The following is a 13112-nucleotide window of genomic DNA, read 5'->3' on the forward strand; positions in this document are numbered from 1 at the left end:
GAAAAGAGCTGCATTTGTCTACTGTGAATGACTGAGTGGTGGTGTCCAGGGGGCTGAGGAGTTTGTTTATTGTGGAGAAGAGTGTTTTGGGGTTTCCGGAGCCAGAGTGGATTAACTGAGAGTAGTAGGTGGTGCGGGCATGGGAGAGGGCATCTTTATATTGCTGTAGGTGGTCTTTGTAGGTTCGAGAATGCATTGTGAGACCTGTTTTATTGCGGAGTCTTTCAAGTTGCCGGGCAGGAGTTCAGGGGTGAACCAGTGAGCAGAGTGGGTGAAGGAAACTGTTTTGGTTTTTATGGGTGCAAGTTGGTCAAGGCAGGAGGACAGAATGTTGTTGTAGTAGTCAGTGAGATCAGAGGGGCTATGGAGGTCCACAAAGGGAGTGGTGGATATTTTTCAGAGAGGAAGGATGAGAGCGAGGTAGCTGAGACACAGCTTAATTTACGGAAGTTGATTTTGCGTTTTTGCTTTGGTGGTGGGGTGGGAATGTTGATGGTCATGGTGATGGCTAAGTGGTCGGAGAGGAAGAGATCTGAGCCAGACAGATGGTGAAGGTTTAATCCAGTCGAGCAAACAAGGTCCAGAATGTGGCCACGGTTATGGGTCGGAAAGTTGACATGTTGAATGAGGTTGAAGCAGTTAAGCATGTCCGTGAAGTCTGTAGTTATTGTAGAGTCAGTGGAGTCCATGTGGATGTTGAAATCACCAAGTAGGAGGACTGAGGTGGAGAAAGAACAGAGCTGGGTCAGAAATTCAGAGAAATCAGAGAGGAATGATGGGTTTGGTTTGTGAGGGCGGTAGACAACTGCCAGGACTGACTGTGTGTGACCAGACAGTTTAAAAGCCAGGTGTTCAAATGAAGGAGCAGATGAGATGGGGATGAGGCTGGTTTTAATGTCCTGTCGGTGTATTACGGCAATTCCACCACCTCGGCCCTCCGAGCGTGGCTTATGTTGAGTGAGAGATAATCCAGAGGTTGTTGCCAGGTTTCTGTCAGACAGAGAAAGTCCAGTTTATTGTCCAGAATGAATTCGTTGAGAATGTGGCTTTTATTGTTGAGGGACCGGGTATTAAACAGAGTGAGCTTCATATTGCTTTGTGTGGTGAGGATTGACTCAGGTGTCATTGCCAGGGCTTGCAGACAGGGGGCGCGCTCATCTGTATTGTTGTGATAACGTAGTCGAAAGGTGGGTGTGTGCTCAGCTGACCAGAGTACGGGGATGGAGAGACCTGTGTGAAAGTAAACAAACTTGCGACCGGAGCCTCTATGGATGTATCTGGTTCGTTTTAGAAGTTTGTGGTTTATGATGACAGAGATGCATAACGGTGTGGAATGGTTGTTGAGTTGTAGAAGTCTCGCAGCGGAGTACCTCAATGCCATGCCAGGCAGGAGAGACGGAGTGGACAGGTGAGCCGGGCAGCCGCTAGCATTAGCAGCTAGCGGGTATCCTGCAGCTTGATGACTGCAGAGGTGCAGGCAGCTAGCTCCAGGTAGTCCACGGAAGAGGGGTTCAGGCCAGCCAAAGGCAGGACACGTTTTGAGAAGTCCGGGAATAGGGTGGAGGCAGCGTTGGAGGAGCTAGGCAGGTGAAGCCGGGAGGATCAGAAGGAGAACAGGTGGAGCGGCAAAACGGAGCCGGTGTTTTCAGGTAGGAAAACACGGACACTTTCACACATCTCAGGGATCCAGGCAGTGCAAGATTGACATAGATCTTAACCGGACTGGTCGGCCAAAAAGCTGCTAAGAAATGTTGAGGAAAGAGTAGAAAAGAGTAAAAAAAAAAATCCAGACAGAGAAGCGGCGAGCAAACGACGCCAGCGTCCTCTCACATCCGGTCTAATAGCGGTTTAATTATGCAGTCAATAGTCGTTTTCACTATTTTCATGTTGATCCCATCACTATCTGTTGAAGTCTTATTTTTGCATTTGTCTACGATGGATCTAATTTCAATTTTGTTTATCTCTCCCAGAAACATTGACTGCAACACTTTACTTCGCCCAATTCCGCCATCCTCTTTTTGCCCATCGTGCTGTTTTGGAATAGTCTTTGCAAGATTAGGTCCGACATTTAGAAAAAAAAGAGTTAAATTCATGTACCACTTCATTCATGTTTTTTACAACCTTATTTTTGTCATCAATGAAGTGACTGGGCAGGCCAGTGGATACAGATTTATTTCCAATAACATTATTTAAGATTTTCCATGTGCCCTTGACATCATTTTTCTTTTAACATATTATTATAATATTCTCTTTTTGCTTGTCTCATTATAACTGTCAACTTATTTTTTATATACCTTGTATTACTTTTCAATTGCCTTTGTCCTATATTTTATGAAATCTTTATAAAAAGGTTATTTTTCTTCTTGCAAGCATTTTGTAAGCCCTTGGTTATCCAAGGCTTTTGATGATAAGTACCTTTATGTGTACGGAGTACAGTGGGACAATGTTTGTCATACAGTGATATGTAGATTTTTAGGAAGGTTATTGGTTATGTTCACATACTTATTTGATTATTAAAATGTAAAACAATCTTTTTCATATGGGTGTTTTAGAGTTGTACCCCCTAGATCTAGTATCTAGTAAGTGTGTGCTCAAAGTGCACCAGATTGAAGCATTTTACTATAAAATGTTCAAAAAAATCTCTTCCCGGGGGGCATACCCCCGGACCCCCCTAGAGGATGTGACGTCCACCCCCCAATTCAAACATGTTCATACAATACTGAATATATTTGAAGCCATTTTACGTATATTACCTATGTCAATAAGTTTCTGTTTTTGTAGTGTATTTATCTTTTGTAGAGACTTTTCATTTATATATAAACTCTCGCCTAAAATCTTGCCTAGGGCACCAAATTGGCTAGGTAATAGGCCTCAAGAGCCTTTCTTGTGCTGGCAGATACATAGAAACAAATTGGCGGGGCGCACTTCGCAAGTGCACACACTAAAAAAAATCCCCGAGCTCACATTATGCTGGGCCCACGTGCCTTAGCACCGCTGCTATGACTCCATCCTAGGGGAAACACTGAGTATTTATTATCATCATAGTATTACTATTTCAGCGATTAGATAAAAATATTAATTATATTTGATGCAACTTTAGTTATATTTCCATTACTTTGGGAAAAATATTGTTTTCCATAACTTTTCCAGGGCCTGGAATTAGCATTTTGAATTTCCATGACTTTTCTAGGTTTTTAATGACCGTACGAACCCTGTGGTGGGTATCTATGCGAATTGTCCTTAGAATCCGGCGGTACCAACGCACACACACCAGAGTTCCCGTTAGAATATTTTTTCGCCGGTCAACATGTCCGTTAAAGTTTAAATCTTCCGGATAAAATTTGAAAAGTGCCGGTCAAAGGTCTTCTTTGTTATTTGTTGAGCTTTAAAACAAATGGATATAATTCGATATTAAACGAACTAATTATAGTAGATTAACTATTCAAAAGTGTACAGTAATTTACAATAACACGGGAATAATAAACGGAGAGCTCTCTCCCTCTCCTGACAGCCCGTCAGTATCATGCAGCTCGCGGATCAGTAATGAGTGACCCGACAGCAAAACTAAACATATTGTAGCGTCTCGCTATAGGAACACAGGGAGGCTTAGTTTGTCCTTTATCCGGGAGTTTATTGTACAGATCAAAGGTTACTGTTGGCCATAACCACACCAAAACAATCCACTAACCCTGTCGTATTCTCACATTCCGTCACTTCTCCCGCTAGCTCTCTCCTAGCTTCCCGTGTCTCTCTCCCCAGGAACCTCCCTCTTCCAGCCCCAACCAACCAACCAGACAACACTCTCCCAACCAAACCCACAGCTACAGGTCACAAGAACCGTCCATCAAAACAGTGGCACATTCACTGACACTCTGTAAAATGCAAACAAACTCTGAACAACAAACATCAACATTATAACCAGTCCGTTACAATATCTATAACTAGTTTTGGTAGTTTGAGAGGTAATTAAAATAGCTACGTGTGATATTCTAACCTGAAGTGTGTGTTTTGCTCCGCTCACCGCTGCAGGTGATCATGCAGAGCTGCGTGTTGACCTTTATATATACACAGTCTATTGTGTCGACTCGTCAGCAGCAGCTGATCTCTCTCTCCCGTCAGATTAGACTTTACTCGCGTTTATGTCCATATCGATCAGATCTAGCTAGTTCTAGCTAATGACCTGTAAATACCTGCTTATTAAAAGACACCTAAACAATAAGCGTCGCTATGCAACCGGGTGAGGCCGCAAAGTATTGCGCAGCATTATGCATTTGCTTACATGCCCACCGGAACCCCGAGGCATTACCAACAGATCAACGCACAATCAACCCATACAGTACATCTCTTTCTCCATATTAAGTGTTAGACATTAGAATTGACTATTCTTGTCTGTCACATGCTCTTTTGTCTGTCACATAAGTGGCGCAAGTTGCGATGCGGTATTGCGCTAAGGGGAAATAATTTTTACCGGACACTTTGACCGGAGAGATTTCGATTTGCCGGTCTTCAGCATATTTTACCGGTCATAGTCCGGTAATTACCGGCTAACGGGAACTCTGACACACACACACACACACACCAGTTAAAACGAGACGCTGCGTGCGCACCTCCTAAACCGGAAGCTCCGGTCGGCTAACCATTATATTGCGTTTATTATTTATAATTCAGGGTTTCCGACACAGACTTTACCTAGGCGGGCCGCCCAGGTAAATTAACGGCCGCCCATGTGTATTTTGCGACCCATTTAGTTTTTAAAACATTTTTTTTTTTTTATTTGTCCGCGACACCATCTGCGATCGATTAACTTGTGGACAATGATCCCTTGCTCTACGCCTCCTGTACCCAGTCCCGGACTGGCCGACGCGAGGACCAGGGGGTTTCCCGATGGCCTGGCCTGTTAAATGGCCTGCTGGCCTGAGGATTTTTTTATTTATTTTTTTATTTAGTGTGAATGCAACGCTGCGCAAATGTGGGTCTGCCTCACACAGGGTTACTGGCTGTCTACATGATGTAGCCTGCCGACATGGCCACTGTCATACATATCATAAATCAAAGCCCTTGATTGGTCTCTGTGTGTAATTCAAGCTCGGTATAACCTCAGCTCAGGTGAGGTAAAGGACTCTCTGTGTTTTAGATAGTTAACTTAGTCTAAGTTCTCGGTGGGTCTCAAACGGTTTGGTCACCATATTTCCATTTGAGTGGGAAGTGATTAGTAAAGATATGCATGAATACAACATTTAAAAAAGTTAACTAGGTGAAAAAAGGTAAGGTACACTTTTAAAACTTGTTGAGAGCTAAAACTAGTCTTTACTGCTGCCTCAAAGAGGAGAAGGGAGTAGAGGAGGGAGACAGGAGAGGCTGATTCAGGAGCACAGACACACTCACATCTATAAATTAACCAAAAATAAATAAATAAACAAGTTTCAGTGTTTTGTCATATTGGAAATGGTATGTTATTGGTTATGGCCATGATTTTATGATTATTGAAATGTAAACATTTCTGTTTCATATAGGTGTTTCTGTGTTCCCATAGATATAGTCTCTTTATTTTCCCCTCAAAATGAACCAGATTGATGCATTTAACTCCAAAATTAAAAAATCAATCTTACCGGGGGAGCATACCCCCGGACCCCCCTGGAGGATTTGAGGTCCACCCCAACTTAAAATCACATGGATAGGATCCTAAATACATTTACAATTTTTTTTAAATAGTAACCCATGTTTATTTGTGGGTAGTAGATTCAAACTATAGGGCTATCACTATGGGCCCTGCCTGTTCGCTCTGCCATCGCGTGAAGGGTCTCCTAACAAGCGACCAACAGAAAGGTTATGGTTAATGTTGTTGCACAATTGTGAATAAGCATTGACATTGTTCTCTTAAAAGAACAGTTAAAATTACCTTCAAATTACAAATTCTAAAATATATCCTCGGCAAATTTAATTTGAAGTTTCTGAACTTGTAACAAACCCAGCATTTGGAGTCAAATAAGGTTGTAGCCAATAAAAGCTAAACATATCATTTCTAAGCCCTGCATTCCGCCATGTGTCTAAAGGTGAGTGTGAAAGCCGAAATGGTATGAACTTTGAGGTGTATTGACTGTTGGTGAATAAATGAGTCAAACAAAGTTCCTGTGTCTTGCTTGCCACCTGGTTGTGTGAGAGTGAGTTAGCAACAACTTCAGCTCCGCTCACATGGACTCAGCATTAATGTGGACCATTTTATTTTTAGTGGCTTTTCTTAATTCTTCTGTTTTTTGTCTTGTTTTAATGTTAAATTGATAGTATTAAGTGGTCAAAAATATAGCCGTAACAGTTCATTTTCCACATCCCCAGTCAGTTAAATTAATGCTGTGTGTAAAATACAAAAACTATTATCTCACTGTAGCAAGTTTTGCCTTTGTGCTCTTTGTACTTAAACGGATAAAGACATTTGGGCAAGAACACAGCAGAAGGCCAATCCTTATGACATTTATTCACTAAATTGTAAGAATCGGGCGGGAATAGTGCAAAAGGTAGACATATTTATCCATGGGTATGTGTATCAGTAAAAATATAGTGTTAACTGATATTGAAAACATCCATATCCGATTAGTGGCTGGCTACTGCATATCCTTGTGGTAAGCCCTGAGATAATGAGAAAAAAATACTATACACACACCTGCTATAAACATAATACAGTCTATCTCGAATTACGGGTATTATGTATCTCTCCGTTTCAGCCAGACAAACTGTAAGAGAGAACACTACACATATTGTACAGCTATGTTAAATTACTTTAGAACATGTCATTTAATAATGTTATCACCATCATTACAGAATGGTAAATGATCTCAGACGAAAAACTCAGATAAATTCCACTAAGGAAATGCATTATAGTTACAAAGGTTTTAATTATGAATTCAGGTGAACAAAGTCTCTAAACCACTAATCCTACTCTAAATCATACTCTCTTAGTCTGAATACCAGACGTCCAGAAAACAAACAGTGATAAAGATGACTTCTCTATAGGCCAAAGGTCAGCTGATGTAGTAAGCTGGATATTGCACTAACAAGCTATCAACATGTTGCAGTGCTACAGACCAAAAATTTGTTAACAAGCCTGTCAGTGAATTGTAGAAACACTGGCAAAAAATGTCCAGTTAAGCAGATTAAACAGAGCACATGAACAGCTAAACAACTTAAATGTTTTCCATACTCTCCCCCAACCCCTGAAACACTTCCATTTTTGTGGCATCTACGCTGGAAAATACGAAATCAATCTGATGCAGCACACAATCCACACACCTACAAATATTATCAAAAATATATACGATAAAACAAGATGGAACAAGAATAATTACATTCCAAAACCTTCAGTTCTCATTGCCTTCATGATACAAAGATAAATGAGCATACAATTCCTACTTTAACATAGAGTGTTCTCTACAAAATGTGATTATCCTAAACAGTTTTCACTTAAGGCTTAGCCTACGCACCTGGAGACCACAGACATTTTAATCCATCTGTTTAACATCCTAACTTTATATGGCAGTAAACGAAACGTTTTTACCTTGCAGTGTTTCCGTTTGGATTCCAGGTCCTTAAACTCTCTTTAAGTTCTCCTCTCCTGGTCTGCAGTTTCTACAAAGCAGCGCGATGCCCTCGTGTAGCGCAGGCCCGCGAGCACAGCGGTAATGTATGTGAGGAAAAGAGATTGTTAGCGGCCATAAAGTATTCGTCCTTCCCTGTACATGTCATGTTAACCGAAAAAAAGAGTCGGCAGGCTTGGAGTGGCAGGAAGCTCCCCCCTGCCTGCTCTGCAGTATTAGAAGAATGTCCACCCCTACTCCTCTCCTTACCGTTCTGCAGCTCATCGAAAACTAGAGGAAAAGTTTTGAAGCAGGAAAACCCCTCCTCCCTCATTATCAAGTCGGTTTTTAACGAAAAGCCCTTGCATTTCAAAACAGATGCGTTACAGTGAACCTATTAAATTAACACATAGAATACTCAACATTATTCAGTGAAAGCACGTGCTATTTTAAGAATAACACTTACAAATTAGATTTTAGAACATTTACGTTAACCAGGTTCTCTGCCAAGTTCCATGTCCATCTCACAGTTATACACAAGAAAAAAAAGGAAAGGGAACATGGAGGAGTATAAAATGGGAAATGACAAAGAGGCTTTTGTGAACTTAAGCTAGACTGTCATCCCCTCTGTTGCATTCATGTTCTGCTGGAAATGTCGGAATTTTGACCAACAGCACACGGATGCCAATGGATTTTCGGACGATCGCTCCAAAACTAGCCTGCCTGGAAATATTTGAACACTTAGGCCCAATCCCAAACCACACCCTCGACCCTACCCCTCCGTGACGGAGTGAACTGTCTGTAGCCACACTCGCAGCTCAACGAGGCTCCCTCCTGTCAGATGGAGGGAGTAAATACAGCGGCAAGCTTTGGGACAAACTCCCCTCTCTCCGGCAGAAACAGGAAATGCCGTAACTGTATGTAACACCGGTTTCAAATCAGCATCTCTTAGACAAAAAATGTTAATCAATAACTCAAATAAAACTCCAAACATATTTCATTGTGTTACTTTTTTGTAAAGCTCTTTTAGTTTTAAACCTGATGTTTATAAGCTTCTTAGTTTTTGCAACAGTCTGTAAATATACACAACTTTATAATAAAATGCACACATTTACCTTTTTCTAGACTAAACACAGGTATGATCCTAAGTTAAAACATATATGAGGTTATCATGAGGTTGTTAACATCGCAGTTTATCAGTGGATGTTTGCTGGAACTACTTGTAAACAGCGTGTTTCCTGACAGACACACACAGCGTGACTCCGGTCAGGTAGAGACCGGTCTCAAGTCAGCACCGCTGCAGACTCGCTGTTTGACGGCTTGATAGCCCACTCCCCCTCCACACCGCTCCACACTCGTTGGTTTGGAACAGCCCTCAATATGGCGGACCCTCCGCGTTAGGGGGCGGTTTGGGAATGGGCCTTAGTTAACTTGAATATAGAACAATTTTAATTGCTGCCTGCACTTTTCTCCCATTAGTTCCGTTTACTCTAGAGCAGGGGTTCCCAAAGTGGGGGTCGCGAGATGATTTCAGAATCCTCTTGATGTGACCCCTGAGGGGTTTAAAAAAATAAATAAATTTCAAATATATTTTTTAATTATTATTATTAGTATTATTATTAATAATAATAATAACGTGTGCATAGACATTTTGTATTATGTAAGCCTGTTTAATAGGTAAGCGGGACAAATAAAGGAATTTTGATTCTGACAGATTTACGACAGTATCATTTGCAGCTCAAAGGTCACTTTACAACACCACAGTAAATATCAGAGACGTAAAACACACATCAACTATACTAGTACATTTCTTCTGAACAGCTCTTTAATACATTTTCAAAATGAAACGTTGACAGGCCAACAGAGAAGGCAGCGGAGGGGTGCGGAGGAGAGCGGAGAGCCGCCATCAAAAAGGCCGTCGACTTCTTGCGCGGGAAGAAGAGGAGGAGGAGGAGGAGGAGGAGGAGGAAACGACAACCGTAAATCAGACCAGCCTACATCCAAGTGTCGCAAGTATCGAGAGAGGAATACATCCAGTACGGATTCACATGCCTCATTATCAATGAAGCACAACATCCCCAATGTGTAGTCTGCACTGAGGTTCTTGCAGCTTAAAGCCCGTAAAAATGCTCAGACATTTAAACACGAAGCACCCCTCTCTTGCTACTAAACCAGCAGATTTTTTCCGCCGAAAGCAGAGAGAATTGCAAGGCCAAAAGAAAGTTATAACTAACCAAGCAACAATCCCTACCAAGGCTCAAAAGGCATCATATGAGGTGGCATATTTAATTGCACAGGCAAAAAAAAAACACACCATCGGGGAAACCCTAATTAAACCTGCTGCTATCGCTATGAGTCGGCAATGCATGGGTATAAACAGGCACGGGAGCTGGAAGCAGTGCCGCTGTCTGACGGGACCATATCCCGGCGCATCACGGACATGGCCCAGGATATCAAGTGTCAGCTGATTGACAGAGTGAAGAAAGGGAAATATGCTTTACAGTAGACGAATCCACAGATATGTCCAAATCTGCCCAACTGCTTGTTTTTGCCAGATACAGTTTTGATGGAAAACTTGATGAGGACATGCTGTGTTGCATCCCGCTGGAGCTAAAGTGCACAGGCGAGGACATTTTCACAAAACTTGACAACAAAATAAAAGAGGGACTGTCTTGGGATGAGTGCATCGGTGTGTGTACAGATGTTGCTGGAGCAATGCTGGGGAAAAAGAGAGGACTAAAAGCAAGAGTCTTACAAGTGGCGCCCCACGTTATCTTTACGCACTGTATTATCCACAGAGAAGCTCTAGCGAGTAAAACGCTTGACCCAGAGCTTAAAAGTGTTCTTGAGACGGCGATAAAAATGGTCAACTACATTAAATCCCGTTCACTCAATACCAGTCTGTATCTCTGCAACGAAATGGGATCGGAGCATCAGGGCCTGCTGTTCCACACAGAAGTCAGGTGGCTTTCAAGGGGAAATGTTCTCAGCCGCCTGTATGAACTGCGGGGCGAGGTGCGCTTATTTCTCACGGAGCATGGGTCCCAGCTCGCTGACCACCTGACAGACCCTGAATGGTTAACAAGGCTGGCATACTTGTCTTGCATATTTGACAGACTGAACGGACTTAACCTGTCATTGCAAGGTGAAAACACAAGCATCATGTCCTTGAATGATAAAATCTCCGCATTCAAGAGGAAAGTGGATCGCTGGACTGCGCGAGTTGAAATGGGCAGGATTGACATGTTTCCTGAGCTGGAGGAATTCATAGAGAAAATGATCTTAGTGTTAACTCTGTGAAGAAGTCTATCACTACCAACCTGCAAGCCCTCCTGGAACACTTTAACAAGTATTTCCCAGAGGAAGCAGCTCCGGAAAAATATGACTGGATAAGATCACCATTTACCTTAACGACCGCAAGTCATCTGTCATCCGACATGGAGGACGCACTGACTGAACTGTCAAGTGACCGCACATTAAAGACAGATTTTAATGCGAAGACGCTTGCTGAGTTCTGTATTTCAGTCGAGAGGGAATACCCGCCACAGCTTTCCAAGGCCGCGATGGACGTTCTGACGCCGTTTGGCTCCACATACCTGTGCGAAAAGACTTTCTCGGCACTGACATACATAAAAAACAAATACAGATCTCGTCTAAACGTGGAGGATGATCTCCGAGTGGCCGTCTCCAAAATTAAGCCCAGGATGGATTTGCTGTGCTCCATGCATATTGCCCACCCGTCTCATTAGGTGAGATTAACGCTGAAACATAGCGTATTCCCCAAATGTAAATATGCACCGCAACAATGTTCATATGTTTATTAGTTATTATTACCTTTTATGTATTTAAAGTTTGCACAGCAACAATGTTCATATGTTTATTACCTTTATGTATTTTTACAGTTTGCACCGCAAGAATGTTCATATGTTTACTACAGTTTATGTCTTTTAAAGTTTGCACCGCAAAAATGTCCACTCCTAATTCACATGGAGATTACTTTGACTCACGAGTTCTGCTGTTATCTTATATTAAATTGCTAGATGTAAAATCATATCATGGTTGCCAGGCTGTTCTGTTCTTGTGTGTTGTCGTTATGCGCGTGTTTGGATACGCCTATTAGTGCGTCCTGTGCACACGTTTTTTTTTTCTTCCAGTCACCACGTGATAGTGAGGGGTCGCCAGTCTCTGGCACTGTTATTTTGGGGGTCGCGGGCTGAAAAGTTTGGGAAGCCTTGCTCTAGAGCATTTCACCTCCTCTCAAAATCAGAAGGACAGAGATTAAATCAAGAATGACTAAACAACATTAAATGTTTATTCTTAATTAGTTAAAAGAAACGTAACAACTAAACGCCAACTGATGTTTAAAATCAGAATAATGCTGCCAATTCTACTTTCTTCTTTTTTACAACCAGTCCCCACATTTATTCAAACAGTATTATATGCTCTATCAATACACTGTATGAACTGTAGTATGTCTCACATACTCTAAAAATCAACCTTGACATTATAAAACAGCTGCGGATTGCGTTGGGCAAATAACTAATGATGATGGCATATGCCAAGTCAATCACACATTTACCTATAGATAGCAATGTTGTTGAAGTGTACAAGTTTTACACCAATATGGGCACAAGAAAAAATAATGTGACTTATGATTTCCTAAGGCACTCAATCTGCTTTTCTTTCCCTTGGCTCGCATTTAAATTTTAGCAGTTTGATTATTACATTACCCACTCCATTTTGACAATGCAGGAGGAAAAGAAAGCGGGGGATCCCTGGCTGGAGTGCTTGTGAGACTGAGGAAACGTGATAACCAGGTTGGTGCCAGGAGGACAACAACCCAGGGCCGTATTCACCATATACATTGGGGGGGGACATCCCCCTCAAGTCATGTTGAGCTATATTGATGGTTAAGACAGAATAATGACAACATAGCAGTCTAATGTTAATGTTAATTTAAGATGAGATCATCCTCATATGTATTTCAGATAATACCATCAAGCAGGGAGAGTGAGTTTGACAATTAGAGAGAGAGCAGCCAGGCCGGCGAAAATGAAGGTACAGGAAAGGAAGGGGAGGAGCTTGGACTTTGCCCAAATCATCCAAATGTCAAAGTCATACCCAGTCAAACCCTATCAAATAGAATACTCTACTTTCAGGAGAAGTGGTTTGAAGATCATACATGGCTCCATTACAGCCCCTCTGTAAAAGGGGTCCTCTGTTTCTATTGTGCTAAATACTTTGCAGCACAAAAGTCTAAGCTTGCGTCAAAAGCAGATTCAGCGTTTGTCAAGACTGGTTTTAACAATTGGAAGAAGGCACTGGAGAAATTTAGTGTGCATAAACACAGCCAGTGTCACAAATTAGCTGTGATGACTAGTATTCAGGAGCCAGAGCCTGTTAATGTGCAACTTTCACGTGAGCTTGAAAGACGGCAGCAACAAGCAAGAAGAAATCTGATGAAGATTGTTGAGGGTGTGAGGTACTTGGCGCGGCAAGGTCTGGCTTTTCGAGGCGATCAGAAGGAGAGTGGGAATTTAAGCC

This window comes from Notothenia rossii (assembly GCF_949606895.1).
Source record: "Notothenia rossii genome assembly, chromosome: 9".
In the NCBI taxonomy this organism is placed as follows: Eukaryota; Metazoa; Chordata; class Actinopteri; order Perciformes; family Nototheniidae; genus Notothenia; species Notothenia rossii.